Below are 18,414 nucleotides of genomic sequence, written 5' to 3'. Positions count from 1 at the left end.
CACCCTCTCTTCTCACTCTATCTCCATATCTACAATGAGCTCTCAAATGTCCAATTTTTCCGCACTGAAAACATCGACGAGTTTCTCTAGAATTCCTCTGCCAAGAAGGACCTTGTCTTTCCATGTTCATCATAGTCTGGGCATAATAAGCATTTGTGCCCACTGTGGCACAGCGTCTAATGATTTCTTCTAAAGGAGCATTTTTGTCTAGCCCCCATATAATTCTCTTGCAAATCTCATTGGCATTTTCCTTAGCCAAATGTCTAGTCATTATTTCTGTTGCTGCATTGTCTCCAATGGTTTTTATTACAGCTGTTTGTAAATGTCCCACAAAATCTGCAAAAGGTTCATTGGGACCTTGCTCTATTTTTGTGAAAGCATTATTTCCATCTTTCTGTCCAGGGAGAGAATTCCAAGCTTTTATTGCAGCCTTAGAAATTTGCTCATATACTGTTATGGGATAATAAATCTGTTCTGAGCTCTCTGCATACTGACCTTCACCAGCTAGTTGGTCAAAAGCAACTTGTACAATAGCTCCTGTTTGCCTATTGTGTTGGGCTTGAATCCTACATAATTCATGAAACTCCGAAAGCCACAATAAATTTTGTCCCGGTTCTAGACATGTTTTAGTGATGGATTTCCAGTCATTCGGGGTTAAGATTTCATAAGACAAATTATCCAGTAACATCTTCACATAAGATGATGTAGCCCCATAAAGAATGCAACCCTTTTTCAAATCTTTAATTTTTCCCAAATTAAAAGGAGTGTATTTTTTCTCTTTTTGACCTGAGGAGTTGAGCTCTTCAATCACAGGATATGCATTTATAAAATCAGATATATCTTCTCCTTCATTTTTTGCTTTAATTAATGCTTTTTCTAATCTTGTCAAATTCTGCTTTACAGGAGAAGCTGACTGTGTTTCTGTCTCTCTCCCTCCCCCTTGTTCCACCCATGAAGGGTTAATTGCGGGGGGAGGGTCATGAGATGTGGAATCACCTAATTTCTCCTGCTGTGAAGTATCATACTCAGAATTGTAATTAACTCCATTCTCATCTGATTCGTCCTCCTTTTCACCTAGTAAAGTTGGCATTTCTTCCTCCTGTACTTTCCTTTTTATCATTCTATCACTTAAATAACTTCTTATAGCCAATTGTATTACATTATATGTATTAATTATTGAGTTAGGCCCATTTTTATCATAGAATTGACAAAGATCCTCTCCAACCAATTTCCATTCATTTAGATCTAATTCCTTATCAAGAGAGAAACAAGGACATATGTCCTTTACAGTTTGTAAAAATTCAGTGATTTGCTGTAAACTTATAATTAAGCCTTGGCTTTCCATAATTTTGACAATGCTCTCTAAACATTTTCCTTGAACAGAAACCGGCTGTTTTCTAAATATCTGTCCCATTTTAGCTGAAATTCTACTTTAACTCTTCTAACAAAATTTCTTTGTTGCACTCACCCTAATTTCTTGGTTGAACAGTCTTTTCCACTGGATCAGGATCAGAGGCTTTTCCACTTGAATCAGGATCGGAGCTTTTCCACTGAAATCCACTGAGGGGTCTGTTAGCCCCACATTGGGTGCCAAAATGTTGTGATCTGGTTCAGATGGATCTGAATCGGTCCCTGTTCGGGCGCCAAAATGTGGTGAGCTTTTTCTTCTCAAAACACAGCCAGGTGATAAAAGTTCAGATCTTTTATTATCTCCAATATAGCCCAGTTAGCTTAGAGGCCTATCTCTCTGCTTGGTTCCAAGAGCTCTCTCCAAATGTCTTTAAATCCAAAGGTCTGGTCCTTCAGCCTCTGCCTCTGCTTTCTTCAGCCTCCAGCCAGCTCCAGTCTTCATGTCATTCCGGTGAAATCTCGACTTGTAGCGTCTTCCTCTGAAGAACTCTCCAACTGGCCCATTGGCCTATTTATGCTCCTTCCAGAGAGAGGGATTATGGGTAGTTCTACTTAGTACCTTGTTTCAGGTTCTGCCTAAAACATCTTCTTGTAAGATTAGATCAACTCTAATTAGTTAGCAGTTAGTAAGGATTCCAACACTAGAGAACCATTATATCACCACATCACACTGAGCAAGACTAATTATGGTAGCATTATATCACCACATCACACTGTGCATGTGTTAACTATAAGTACCCTGCTATTGATATCTAAATGCCTCTCTTTACTGTAAGTATCCCTTACTTCAAATAGAACACAGATGGTCATGCCCTCCTTGACTTCTCAGAAAGGGGGAGAGCTCTTAGGAGAGATGGGTAGCCAAACCAGACATTGTCAACAGGTTCCCGATGGGCTGAAGAGCGTTATAACTTATCGAAAGCTCCCCTACTATTTGTGGCCCTCTACACTGTTCTAACCAAAATTAACTGAAAAACAATGCCTTAGAATTCCATAGTTTGACTAGCATAATTCAGTGAAAATAATTGGATCCTTTGCCTCTTTCCTTCATAAGAACTTTTTTTGCTTGACTTTATGCTCCTTTGTATCAAAAGTATTCTTGATGCCAGCAACCCCCTGGCTACAAAGAATCTGCTGACTTTCTAGTGGGGAAGACCTTTAGGCTTTACATTTATTAATTTAAACATAGTGCATAATAATTAACTCCAAAAGATCATCTTCTGGCCATGCTTTTGGAGACACACAATAAAAGACTTCCACCCAGCAGAAGATATAAAACTCTTATCCTTGAATCAAAATTAATCAGTATAAGACAGTTCCAAATATCAAAACAACCATCAAAATCAGCACCTAAATCACATTTATTTAAATCAATTCAATTATATTTAATCCTTAAATTAAAATTTTATTATTTAATAGTATTATGAAATACCATGTAGCATATGAAAAGACAGAATATTATCTACTACTAAGTAAGTAAGGATACCTTACTAGTTATCCTGGCTCTTTTAATATTTCAAGGTTATGAATACAACCTTTAAATTGCACAACTATTATCTTCCACAAGATATCTTGACAATGTCACTGACTGCTATTGATATAGGAGTATGATCAAAATACCAATAACAAACAAAATCTTCCTATTTTTCTGAGAGTCAACAGGTTTCTCCTCTCAAATGCCTTCTCTCTACCAAAAGCTTTCCTTCTGATAAGCTTGGTTGGAACTATCTCTTCATTGCTTCCACATCTTGCATACCTGGGCTCCAAACCAATTTACTTTTTGATAAAAGCTTGTTACAGTGAGCCTGAGTTCTATCAATACACCTCCTATAAAGAATTGATTCATTTTATTCAATAACTTTTAAGATATTCTTGCACATGATCTAATGGTCTTGATTGGTTAATTGATTCAGTAGAGATATTTTGCCCTTGTTAATTAATAGCCTTAAGTGGAGTTATAGTGACTCAACTCACTCTATCTTTTTACTTTTAGCAATTAATCTAGCAGCAAGCTTTTGTTAAAACCTGATACATTTGAGGAATTGGATAAATCATATTGTTACTTGTGGGTAAAATCCATACAATCTAACTATGAAGAACTATTGAGGATGTAAGAAACACAGCCCTATTACATCCTTTGCTCAAATGGCCACTAAAACCTAGTCTCTAATATTTGAATATTTAATTAGTCATTAAGGATGTATTAAATAGTCATTATCTCATAGATATTGGAATATAAATACAGTGACTAAAATTATCTGTACTCTCAAGGAGATAAATTTGTGATTTATTTGGCCTATGTTTCCCTTCCAATGACAAAAATTGTAGGCAATACTTAATTGCCTGGTTTGTATGAATTTAACAATTTTTTTGGTGAAAATTTACTAAAAATGGCTCATATTTACTTGAAAGGATTTATACAACATGCTAATGTTATGGGTTATTATGTTATTATATGCATATAATTTCCCTCAATTATTAATAGTCCATAGATAGCATTGGGGGCTGAAATAATCTCTTTCAATATGTAACTAGATCATTTTCACCCCAATGATACATATTTCTGATGACACCAAATGTATATAAAATAAAGTTATAAAAAGTCAATGCACTACAAATATATGTATATGAAACCTGTCTTTAAAAGTTATTTCTCTAGAGAAAACTTGAAGGAAAAAAAAAAGCCTTCCCTTAAACGCACTATTTTTTTTTTGAGTGTTTTAAGAAGATACTGTCACCAGCCTTTCAAGAAGAAGTTTGTGAGAGATTATAGACACTTCTCGATTGGAATTGCAAGAGAAATGTTACTGTGTGAATGGCCTTTGTGTGGCATTTCAGGACTTCAGTATCTAATCCCACCTACAACTCAGAGACATGAAAATGAAGTGCTAAAGTATTTTATGTAATTCTCTGAAAACAGATGGCAGATCTCTTTAAAACTCTCTCTCTCTGAAAAGTAAAACCTAGACTCTGAAAATTAAAGTGAATGAATTGAGAAAAATAGACCTTTTCCTAAATTGTAGTACTTGAAAGTAATATGGTAATACAAAGTTTGATGGATTTCAATTAAACACACATTATTTGTGTACCTAGACTAAATGATCTTTGTAGCTATCATATTCAAATATAATGCATGTAAAAATAAGGAGATTCACTCTTCATAAATGCTCTCAGCAATATAGATATCATGTAGTGAAGAAAAGTCTGGGCTTGTGTTAGAAGGCATGGGTTCAATTATTATCTCTGCAACTCATTAGCTAGGTGACCCCAAGCAAAACTTTATGTGTTTCAGTTTCCTCATCTTCTAAAAAATGATGCTAATAGTAATATTACCTAAGTTTTGGAGCAAAAGAGGGGATAATGAACTGGCCATAAATCGAGGCAAATGTATTTTCAAGTCCATCTCTGATATACACTGGTTGTGTGACTTTTGGCAGATCATTAAATGTCTCTGTGTTTTAGACAACTCCAGGACTGTAAGTTATAGAAAAGGTATTATCCTTCTTCAGTAGAGAGAGATTTCCCGACTGAGATTTTGAAATGTCAATTGAAATTGCAGCTCTATTCCATTCCTTACCTAATTTAGAATGGATGAGAATATCCAAAGAATTATCCACATGTACCACATTTTGTAAAACAGGAAATTCAATAGAAAATGAGTAGATTGGTAGTTAGATAGAACAGTTACTACATGTTTATTATGTTTCAGACATTTCTCTAAGCTGTTTGATGACAAATACATGCAAAAAAATAGTTCCTACCTTCAAGGAGTTTACATTTGATTGGTTAAAATGTCATACGTCAAAGGATGGGGAAATTCAGAGAAAGGGGAGAAGAATGGAAATTTGCTGCAAGTGGATCTGAGAGAAAATGAATGAGTAGATGTGACAATTTGGGGCACTTTTTCAAATGGAGATAATGTAGACAAATTTATTAACTAGCAAAGGATCTTTGGATGTGAAGGAATCTATCAGAATGAGAAGATTGTTGGGTTTATTAAAGTGTTAGACATTAACATAGGAGCAAATTGAAGAAGAAAGCATGTTTGACTTGGGAACTTTCTCAAATGAAGATTCCAAGGAGGAATTTTTCCATTTGAAGAGGGAGGGGCAGGAAAAATGCTTTTGAGTTAGAGTTAGAAGTGAGTAGAGTTAGAATTATGTTGGAGCATGGGGAGAACAACAAAAATCTATCAAAAATAATGATACCTGAGTTTTAATTTGAAGGAAGTTTATGCTTTTTTGAAATAGAATGATGTATATTGTATCTAGGATACACTATAACATATTTAACATGTACAAGACTGCTTGCCTTCTAGGGAAGGGGGCGAAGGGAGGGAAAGGAAAAGTCAGAATACAAGTGAGTGCAAGGGATATTTTGTAAAAAAAAAAATTACCCATGCATATGTACTGTCAATAAAAAGTTATCAAAAAAAAAAGAAAAGAAATAGAATGATGAAGGGTGAGGAGTAGCTAGGTGACACAGTAGATAAAACACCAGACTTGGAATGAGGAAAATGCATATTATTTTCCAATTCAGCCTCAGACACCTACTAACTATGTAACCCCAGGCAAATCAAATAACATGATTTGCTTCATTTTTCCTATCTCTGAAATGAGCAGGAAAAGGAAATGGAAAACTACTCCAGTATTTCCCAAGAAAACCTCAAATAGGGTCACAAAAAGATGTGCCTGAATAACAAAAAAACAAGGAGGATTAATGAGATGGGGGACAGGCTGTGCAAATGCACACAAGCTAGAATTACAATTTCTTATATTGTGAATATAGAACTTGAAATAATATTGTAATGAAGAAGTGTGTTATATAGAGTTGAAGTAATGGTATATATCAATAACAAAGACATAGAGCAGACTGAACTGTTACCCATAATGCCAACTAGATCAGGTCAAGTGTTCTGATTTAGTGTTTCAATTTCACATTACTAATAGATAAACAAGCTATCTTATGACATAAATATTACTATTGAAGATTAAAGCAGGTAGCTCCGCCTATCCCAACAACAGAATAAAAAAATTGTCTTTTAGAATGATCTAGGTTTCTCTTCCTTTCCTTTTCTCTCCCCAACGATTAATCTAAGACATTTAGGTTTATCTCAAAGCCTTGCTTTTGATCTAATAGAAACTTAGAAGATAATGGCTCATCACAATATTTTTTTGCTCCAGGGAAATTGGCCCCTGCAGTATCTAGTGCTTCAGACTTCCATCTTGTGGTTTATGAATTTTGTGTTCCTTGGTCTTAGAAGGGAATAGCGGTTATTGACTGTAGAAAAGTATTTCTTATCTACTCTATGCCCTGGAGAATAGGGCTTTCTCACCGGGTATATTGATCTGTATTTGAGGTTGTTGATGAGAAAGCAGCAAACCTAGCTTGAGGTTAGTTAAATTACAAATAGTTTGGATGCCTAGATCAAAAGTTGGATCAAAATGATGTTAGGCTTACTTTTAAGGTATCATATTTTAAGGCTATAATAGAAGTGGGATTCTTGGGTTAATAGTCCCATAATGATCATCACATGTGACACTACAAAATCAATAAAACAAAGAAAGTAATATTGAGCAGATGTGTTTTGAAGTCAAAACTGAGAAATATCATGTTTCAATAGAAAGAATAATAGATTTTGATATTAGAAAAAATGGGTTCAATTTATTTTTCCCTCCCATACACATCATTGTATATCTGTGTACCTCATTTTCTTTATTTGCAAAATAAAAGGTTTGGAACAAATTGTCTCCAAGATCTCTTACATCTCTAAATTATGATCCAATCACTATCTTCTTTAAATTACAGATGGCGACCTCAAAATTCAAGGACAAAATAACAAACATCCAAACGGTAAAAAGGATGATAGGATGGATTTAGTAGTAGTTTTTGATCCACACTCTAGGTCAGTGAAAATTGTACATTTTCTCAGGAAGGAGCCAAAATACAGGGCTTTTAAATATCATTAAATATGTATATTATTAGCTAAAGGGCTATGACAATTATGTCTGTAAAGCCATGTTGCATCAGTGATGCTATGAAGAGACACCTTACAAATTTGTATTGATTTATTTTGACTCAGATGTACTTGGAAAACTGATATTGAAAATCATAACTAGAAAAATTCATTTCTCATTTGATTATATTCATACTTTCCCCCTCCAACTCCCCCCAAAACCCCCAAAAACAAACAAAAAAACTTCTTAACATTGTACAAATCAAGTTTTCCTCTGATCTTTGCTTCAGAATCTCCAGAAAGTCAGGACCACTAATTTCCTTTTAAGCCATTAGAATTTTGGTTAGTTCTAATCAATAGGAAACTATTTGTTACCAACAGCAATTAACATTTTTGCAATTTGTAATTATTGTTCCTGTGGATTTTGAAACTAATGTTTCTAACTCACTAGTAATTCCTAATTTCTTTCTGCATGAATAGAGCATTTTTCCTTGTAGCAAAGAAGACTTTAAGGATTAGTGTGTTACTATGATACCTGAATAATTTTTTGAAATGCTGTAGGATACTAAGTTCATACAGAAATAGCAACTATATTCAGCCAAAGTTGGCAGGACCATTGCTATGATAAGCCTGACCTAAGATAGGCTGAATCACTTTATCAATAAAGATTAGAATAATGGAGGCTCCATTAAAAACAACTAAAAATATCTATTATAGGAAATTTTTGCCAATAAAGGGATTTTCATACTTTCTAAATGTTTAAGTGACTATCTTCAACATTCTCAAATAACTATTTGAATGATGATCTATATGACTATGAAAGACTATCACTTACCACTGTAGTATTATTTCCTACTTTTCTCCTTCTCACATTGTCAATGCCCCAAACACAAATAAACAACAACAACAACAACAACAAAATATATAGATATAGATATAGATATATATATATGATCCTATAAATTGATCCTGATACATTTTCCTATAAAATTTTATAGAACATTCAAGAAATAGATACAAATGTTTATATTTACCCATTTTCAATAATAAGGACCTTCATGTTTTCAAAAATATTAGACATAAGAAAATGTTTTCTTTCTGTAGAAGGATAAAAACAAACCAATCAAACATAAATAACAACAACAAAAAGTTCTATAATTCAAAGAAAATCACTTCCTCCTGAAGAATCAATGCCTCTCAATTTTCAAGTTTTTGCCACAATAAAAAGAGCTGCTATGAATATTTATTTTGTACATGTGAGTCTCTTCCTCTTTTTTTATGAACTCTTACAAACATAGACATTTCAATGAAGCAAAATAACTTTTCAAAGCTGGTCTGTGCATATGAGAGGTTTTACTTTGTATTGGCCAATAGATTACTCATTTAACCTTGAAGACCTCAGGCACAAAGCACCTTCAAAAGTAAATGTTTCTGGAGAGTAGTTAAATGAGTTTTTCATATGTGTTTGTAATGGAACATTATTAAACTATAAGAAATGCTGAAACGTCTACTTTCAGGAAAACTTTGAAAGACTTAAATGAATTGATGCAAACTGAAGTAAGCAGAAGCATGAGAAAATCATACACAGTAAACAACTGTGAACAATTTAGCTACTATGATTATATCAATGATCCAAAGATAATTCCACAAAACTCATAATTTAAAAGTAATTCAAATCCACCTTCCAAGAGAGAACAGATCAACTTTGGTTGAAGAATGAAGTTTTTTTTTTTTCCTTTCTTTTTTCTGCTTTGGTAGGGGATCAAGACACAGCTAACTCAGGAAAATGTTTTGCATGGCTTCATTTTTATAATTGATTTCATATTGCTAGACTTCTCAAAGGATGGAAGATAATCTGGAGAGAGGCTGAGAATTTGAAAATCAGAATTCAAAATATGTTAAAAAATAAAATAAAATTGAGCTTCTCTGGCATAATCAATAATTTCCCGTGAAGACATTAGAATCTTTTAAACCTGTAATGATGTTCAATTACCTCCCCTAATTTTCTTTTTACATTTTGAAAAAAATCTGTATTGATGACAGCATATACTCACTGCAACTACTCAGGTGGATATAATGTACCATGAGAGCATCAGATTCTGGTTTGTTGAAAGATAACTTTTTATTCACTGATAGATATTGATTTTAATCTTTGAGGCACTCTTTACTATTTTATGATTTCATTTGAATGACAATTGTAATATCAACCATATTCTCAAATTGTCAATCATTTTATTGGCCACTGAATAAAAAATACATATTTAGAATTCCAGCAGTTTATGTTTTCATTCATATTAGATCTCTAATGCTCCTTTTCCCATTTTTCTATGACTTTGCCACTATTTTGTCAGTGCAGAAATTCTGTGAGGCTTCTTAGGGTCTTGTGACTATTTAAAATTTGTTCTTTTTTATGGTTTTCTCTACTCCATGTTTTCATAATTAAGTACTCAGCTGACTGGTCATAAGATAGTCCTCAGAAGTTAAAGGTCATTTTGTTTTCTTTCTTTCTTTCTTTTCTTTAATTCTCTTTTTCTTTCCTTTCTTTTTTCTTTTTTTCTTTCTTCTTCCTTCCTTCTTTCCTTTCTTTTTTCTTTTTTATTCTTTCTCTCTTTCCATTCTCTCTACCTTCCTTCCTTTTTTTCCTTCATTCCTTCCTTCCTTCCTTCCCTTCTTCATTCTGAAGTATCAACCAATTCAGGAAATAGTTATGTCATATATGCTGGCTTCTCTTTCAGATATACTGAATCTGGCCTTTTTTACTTCCAAGCCTGCAATTTTTTCCATCATAAATATATCATTGGCTTTTGCATGCCTCTCTTCTACTTTTTGTGTTCCTATATAGAACCACCATTATAGGAAGCATGTGAAAAATGCTCTCTTTTATCTAACTCCACTCCTCATTCTTCAAGTTTTTAAATCTTTCCTTTCAGAGATACAGCTCCTCATTTCCCAGCTCTCTTGTAACTATTGTCTTCCCCTCATTACTTTGTGCATTCCTCAAGGTTTTGTTGTTTATACCACTTCGGTGTTCTTACAAAGATATTAGACAAATTTTATATTTCCTTTTCAATCTCATTTTACTGATGAGTAAATTGAGGGAAATGGGATTAAGGATCACACAGTAAGTGTTTGAGAACAGATTTGATTTCAAGTTTTCTTGAGTCCAGACACAGCACTATAGCTATTGTACCACCTAGCTACTCCTCCTCAAGGTTAGGCTTTGTCTGTTTTTTAAGTTATACTTGTTTTTCTTAGAAGGGCATATATCAAAAGCCACATTTGTCTCTTCTATTTTCCAATTATATTATCTATCCTAGTTATATCACAAATAGATTCAATGTAATCCTATTTCTAATGTGACAGTTATTCAAATGACTGAGGGCATCAATAATGTCCCTCTTGAATTTTATTTTCTTCAGGCTAAATAGTCTTGATTTCTTCAAGTATTTAATGAGTTCTTTTGCAAGTTAAGGGGCAATACCAGATATTATCTATCCTAACCCTTACATTAAGAATATAAAAACATTTTTAAGGGGAAATAGGATGGGTCTCAAGGGATGCCATAGTCTTTTTTCAACAAGTTTGTCATGATACCTCAGTTCCACAATTATATAACTTAAATTAGTAGTCACTCTTTCAAAAAAAAGGAAATGTCACTCTTGTTTCTTCAAAGGCCTTTGTTTTATAGATGAGAAAAAAAAAAACAGAGAGGTACTTTATCTTGCAGAAGTTCAAGGAAATATTAAAGGAGAAATCAGAGATTCAAAACAATATATTCTCTCTCCAAGCCAAGTACTCTTTTCATTATGCCATAGTATCCTCTCCACTGATGGAAATTCATTGAGTGCATAGGATTGTAAAGTCTCAGGAAAAAAAAAAAAACAGCTAAAATAAAAATGAACTTGGAATTCCTTACACATCATACTAGTTTTGTGCATTTAATATTTTATTTAGACCTAGTTTATCAAAATGCATTTTTTAAAAATTAGGACAAGTTTTTGAGAGGGGAATATAGTTACTCTCAATCTTTTTAACTTGGAGGGTCTTCAAACCACCTCCCATTGAATTATCACAATGGACCAGCGTGATAGGATAAAATTGACACCGCATTTGAATCAAGAGTACTTGGTATCAAATCATGGGATTACAAGCTTAGAATTGTAAAAAACCTCAAAGAAATTCAATCTGTGCAGAAAAAAATAATTTGCCCCAACTCACACAACTAATAACTTTGTACATTAAGACTGAAACCCATTGTTTTTCTTTCTGAATTCAAGACTAGCCTGATACATGAAATAACAATCTCATTAAGTCTTTCAATACCAATTGTTACTTTTTTCCATAAAAATCAATCAACATGTATCAAGCACTTACTATTTTTCCCAATTCTGTACTAAAGGCTGGAGATACAGAAAAAGGCATAAGACAGCCTCTTCCTCAAAAAGCTCAAATAATCCTAGGGAGAACATTATATAGAAAAAAATCTGAAATGGGTGGGATAGGGGAACAAACTGGAACAATGGCATAATGGAGTTGTTCAGTCTGATGGGAAATGTTTTGAGAGGATATAAGTTCCAACATTTATGAATCTCTGGAAATCATTAAGTCCAAAAGAATAAACTAGTCCTTATTAGTAATTTATCCTCTCTGGCCACAGCTCCCTCATCTATAAAATTAAGAAGTGAGTTTAAGCAATTGCTAATGTTCTTTCCAACTCAAAATCCTATAATACAATTATGATTGCCTAATCCTTTGATGCACAGAACACTTCTCAACAACAAAGTGAGCAGAAAAAATGAATTTCATGTCCCACTAAAGCTATCTCAATGCTTTTATCATTAGAGATAGAAACTAACACAATCCAATAATAAAGACATTTCTTATTCTCTTCTGATGGATTGAGGGAAAAATGATACTAGAGATTTGAGGTATCATGACAAATGCTACTTAGGCATTTTTTAAAAAAATAAATATCAAAAATTTAGAAAATAGGCATATCAAATTGCAAAATGGTAAATATAATGATTACAAAATGAATCAAAAACAATTTCTTAAATCTAGTTATTCTGAATAGAAACAAAAACATAAATGTAAAGTATATTTTCACACATATCCAAAATATTATTTAAACATATATGACCATTTGTCTTTTGCTTAAATAGATTGTTACATTGGAGGAAATAGAATATAGAAATAAGTTTTTCCTGAATTTCAATCTGGCCTCAGAAACTTAGTAGCATGTAATGATGGGCAAGTCATTTAACTCACTTTACCTCTGTTTGCTCATCTGAAAAATGAGCAAAAGAAGGAAATGGCAAATAAATCCAATTTCTTTGTCAAGAATTCCTCTATGGAGATACATAGAGTCAGACATGACTGAAAGGTAAGTGAATAACAAAGACAAAGTATTATTTAAAAGTTATTTGTTTCATTATTCCATAAATTAATGATATTTTGGTAATTTCAAATTTCAAATCTTGCACTTCTATTAAAGGCTTTATTTTTAAATGAGTTATAGATAATTTATTTTTTAAAAAATGTGTTTCACTACACAACTGATAAACTTGCAAATTAATACCTATAAAAGGACCTCTAAAAATGGTACTTCTTGTTTAGAGTGACACAATACCAAACTAGAAGAGGAGAAGGAGAAAAAGCTAGTTCTGAGGTTCTAGCTCAGAAACATTTTTATTAAACTCAATGGAATTGAGAAATCAACTCCAGTAATAGAATCAACTGTTATATTGGAAATTAGAAACTTTCATCTTTTGAATCTGGTCCTTCTCTTAATAGCCTTGGGAAGGTTATCTTGACTAATTTGTATGCATGAGATGACCTATTCATCCAATAATAAGTGACTTATAATTACATAAACAAGATTCCATATTAGCTTTGAGGTGAAAAAAATGAAATATATATATGTATGTATGTATGTATGTATATATATATATGTGTGTGTGTGTGTGTGTGTGTGTGTGTGTGTGTAATGCAATCTGTGCTCAAAGTTCATTGATTTTATCTAAAGATTTTCTAAAGCACTTTTTATTATGAGTTTTCTGGGATTTGGCATCATTGAATTATGTAGAGCAGCTAAATCTTTCAAAGTTGATTAATTTTACAAAATTCTTGTTCCTATATACTATATATTTTTTCTTATTCTGCCCATTTCACTTTGCATCAGTTCACATATGTCTTCCTAGGTTGTTCCTGAAACCACTCCCTTCATCATTTTTTAGAGCAAAACATCATCCCATCACAAATATATACCACAATTTGTTCAGGCAAATGTAGAATTATTTGTAAAAATATAAATTTTTCAAAATAATAAAGCATGAGATAGTGATCTTGAAAAAAAACTTATTTCAGAACAAGCAATTGAATTAGCTATGAAAAGAAATAAACTATGAAAGAAAATTGAAAGAAATCCAAAAATTGAATTTAGAAAATAATTATGTGAAACTAATAGCATATTTAAAGAAATATCAAAACAATGAGAAACAAGTAACTACATCAAACTCCTTTTTATGAGACAAATAAAGTCCTTATACCTAAATACAATGGAGTCAAAAGAAAAGAATGAAAATTCTAAGGGAAAGATTAATAAATGTTAACTCCAAAATTGGTAAATCTTTATTTAGCAAAGCCTTAAAAAACCTAATCTATTCCTCAGGAAAAATAATCATTATAATTTAGTTTGGTTTATACCAAGGGATGAAAGAATAATTCATTCTTAGAGAAACAACATATTTTCAAAATTCTAAGTCATATGATTGTACCAATAGATTATAGACCAAAACATTAGGAAGTAGTTTACTATACTAGGTTAAGAAGTAATATTTAAAAGTAAAAATAAAGGACTATTTTAATATATTAAAAATCTAATGAAAAAGAAAATGTAGCATTATACACAATGCCAAAACAGTAAAGTTTTGCACATATAGAGAGAAACTAAAAAATGACAACTTTTTTAGCAATAATTTGACATTGCTCTACATTTTTCATAAGTGAATTGAAATATTTAGATACATCAAGAGAAACAACCAAGAGATACTATTCTTATCTTCTTATGTAATAGTTTGCATTGAAAATCTTAGTGAATCAACAGAAACTAATTGAAATTAGTAATAAATATTTTCAGTAAATGAGAACAACAATAACAACAAAGAAAATAAGCAACAACAAACCTTCATACAAATCAGCATAATATTCATTCCCCAACTGCACAATACAGAAGGGAATATTAAAAGGGAGAATTCCATTAAAAATCACAATGTTTTATACATCTGGAAAACCATATATCCAGGCACTATCAATACCCTCTGTTATAAATATGTTTTCTATACGTTCCTTACAGTAAAATAAAAAAAAAACTTGTTTAATAACAAATCAGACCTCTAATGTTTATTGCTAAAATATGTGAATATAACAAAAAATCTCAAAATTTATAAAATGAATTCACACAATTTGCTCTGTCACATAAAATGTCGAAAGGACATATTTTGGCACTATATATATATTATATTTGGCTATAACTATGAATTACATCTTTGTCAATTCGTTGATTATATGGGAAAATCTCACTTTTGTTTTGATGGTCATTTCTCTTATTATTAAGGATGTAGTACTTTATTTTCTCTGGTTGTTAACAGTGTTAATTCATCATTTTAAAAATATCTTTTAAATCATATTTTCAGTCTCATGTACTACTATTAATTTTCTATGTAGAATTAATTACCAAGTCTGGTATAATGATAACATACAGGCTTACTAGAGGAGATAAAGGAGATTTAGAATCCTGAGACAATCTACTCTTGTCTTCATCGGTCTTGGCTAAATCTTTAGAGGTGGAGAGGAGGCTGATTATGTTTGGATTCATTGAACTGTGCTTTACACTGGTAATTTTGGTTCATAAATCTGAAACAATATGTCATAAATGGGCCATCACTATTGTATAGCAATCTTTTTATTTCCTCTTAATTTATTTTCTTCACACCCATTCTCCTATTTCCCATGGTAAACATGTATATAAAAAAGAACAGAAGAAGAAAGAAAATAACTTTTATAACAAATATGTGTATAGATAGATATAGATAGATAGACAGATCGATATAGAGTTACAAACAGATCAATATTTGGAGAGAGAGACAGAGAGAGAGATTCTGAGAGAGAGAGAGAGAGAGAGAGAGAGAGAGAGAGAGAGAGAGAGAGAGAAGTATTGGCTTCTAAAAACTGACCATATCTTCTACATCTTCTGTTCACTAATAAAATAGTAAACTTCAGTTCACTTATCAAAGTCTATTTCTAATATATTTGTGTTAATGGGAATAACTGCTCATAGTATTTATATTTAAATTCATGGCTAAAATCATTTGCTCTTCATTTTGAAATAATCTCTCTAGATTTAGAATGCCTCATGATGTTATATTATTTTTATTTTAGATATAAATTACTACTGTTATACTCCCAAACTTCTAGTCTTACATGATATTTTGTATATTGTCTAACATAATAGCCACTTATTACCTATTTCTTTCACTTGTTTTCTACTCCCTCTTATCTAAGATACATGCCTTATTCTTTACTTATATAGCACTTGATTTTGCTTGGTTGATTTGGTCCCTAAAGAGGAAGTAACTATTATTTGCCTTGTGATTTAGAGTTAACCCAAGGAGTTAGTATCACAGGTGGACCCCCCAGATTTTTAATAGAACAATTCTAAGAAACAAAACAAAGCACCTCAAATCAGAAATATACTTTTTCCTAAGCCCTCCCCTACTTGCATGTACATATAATGTTCTAGAGATACTGATATTTTTAAAGAAATACAAAATGAATGAAGCACATTGGTAGAGATTATATATGGAGAGAGAAAAAACTTTGAACTCTTGCTTATTGGAAATATTCTTCTTGCTTTATAGAAACATTGTTTTTTGTTTAGATTTAACTCTAACTTGGGATCCAAGCGTCACTATTAGTATCACTTTGTTAAATAACAGTTGTTTTTTACACACACTCCAACTTCTAAGGAGTATTGAAATTTGTTTTGTTTTGTTTTTATATGGTTATTTGAATCTCTCCATCTAGCATCCTTCTCTGTCATTAGTCATGACTGTTTTTTTTTTTTTTTGTGGCTATTGCATCTGTTTCTACTAATTAGAGAAGCTTCTCATGAAGCTCTTTATCTTTCAAATAAGATTCATGGATGTTCTTATTTCATATTTTTAATTCATTCAAGAACAGGAAAATAAATACAAAAGAAATCAAGCTACATTGTGGCTCCATGCATTTTGACAGGGTCAAAGTCATGCCAACCAACTAGGATTTTCCAGTAGGTCACTTTCTATTTAGTCCTACCTGTCCTCGATAAAAAAGACAGCTAGTTGATTCAGTAAATAGGATGCTGAGCCTAAGGTCAGGAAGAGCTATCTTCCTTTAACTCTGTTTGCCTTAGTTTATTCATTTATAAAATGAGCTGAAGGAAAAAGCAAATAATACTAGTATCTCAACCAAGAGAATCCTACAGTGTGTCAGACATGAACTAAAATAACAACAACAACAACAACAGATTTCAGTATTCTCCTGCCTCCCAGCTGGATAAGCTATCCCTTATTATTCTAATCTTTTCTACTGACATTATATAATTGGGGAGAAGGAAAACATTCTCTCTGTATATCTTCTTGATTTTGTGGATAGAAAGAAGGAAGGGGAAGTAATGGGTGAGGATCATAATAAATTTAGTAGATTAGATTAGTAGAACTAAAAGATATTGTCTTGGTTGTCTTCAGTGATTTTACTGATACAGAAATAGAGTTAATTATTGTTATAGTATATAGTCAGGAGTGGAATTAATGTTGGTGGAAAATGGAGAAAAGAAATACTGGAATGGATATTAAAGCAAAGAGATAATATAAAATCATCGATTTAGAGTTGAAAGTAATATACAGAATACTTTGTTATACCTCTTTCATTTTCCAGTAAGGAAGGCACAAAAGAATCATGTGTCTTGAATGATTATATCAATAACAAGTGGCACAGTCAGGATTTGAATTCAGTCCCTCTGACTCCAAAATCAACATTTTTTTTTTTTTGCCAAAAATAACATTGGAATTTGAGTGGCGTAGAAGTATAATATCATCATGACTACCAGAAGTTTCAAGTACTATTATTTTTGCCTTGAAAAGCTCTGAATCGGAATGAAAAACACATAATAAGGGTGACAAAAGAGTGAATATTTGCAGAATAAAATGAAATCTGATGGGTGAAAAGAAATTTAGGGTAATGAGTAGAATATTTCTGTGATTGAACAGAATCAGACTTAGAAGTAGAAGATAGAATGAGAATGAAGATGAAGCAGAATTGTGACTGAGCTCACTGAAATAGTGAAGGATACATTTAGTGGCAGTGAGAGAGATAGAAGCATAGAGGATTGTGGTCAGAGGGTGAAATATCAAAGTCCTTCTCAAAACAGTATGATTTGGCTTGAAGCATCATCTTTCCTGTAACAGAGCACAATGGCTTATACTTTGTGGTTTAGTGAAATACATCTTCATATTGATGTGGTCACATAATTAAATCAGTGCTCAGGGTAGCTGTACAAACTTCTCCCTCTTTCTAACAGCTCACTTTGTACATGATACATAATCTTGGACTGTATTGCAACTAGGGTGGGATGATTAGGACTTTGCCACAAAGTACTAGATTTAATAGGTAGTGACAGCATTTACAGTTTTTCATGAAAAATTGTTCCAAACCACCTTTAGGTTTCACTGGGAAATACATTAAATATTTTGCTTTAGGAATATCATTTCAGTTATACATTATAATATGACTAAAATATTTTTGAATTATCTTATGCCTTTTCTTGATACAAAATTAAAGAAAGATGTTATTAGATCATATAGTTTTAAACCTAACCATTGATGCTTTTTAAAATAATGTTATATGTATATACTTTGGATTTACAATTGATCTTCTTTTTACAAAGAGAAACAATTAAGCAGAAAGGAATAACCATTTACTAAGTGCTTATGATGTGCCAGACAATTCAC

The sequence above is a fragment of the Antechinus flavipes genome, chromosome 3 (genome assembly GCF_016432865.1).
Source record: "Antechinus flavipes isolate AdamAnt ecotype Samford, QLD, Australia chromosome 3, AdamAnt_v2, whole genome shotgun sequence".
NCBI classification, from domain to species: Eukaryota; Metazoa; Chordata; class Mammalia; order Dasyuromorphia; family Dasyuridae; genus Antechinus; species Antechinus flavipes.
Note: the sequence above shows the minus strand (reverse complement) of the source record.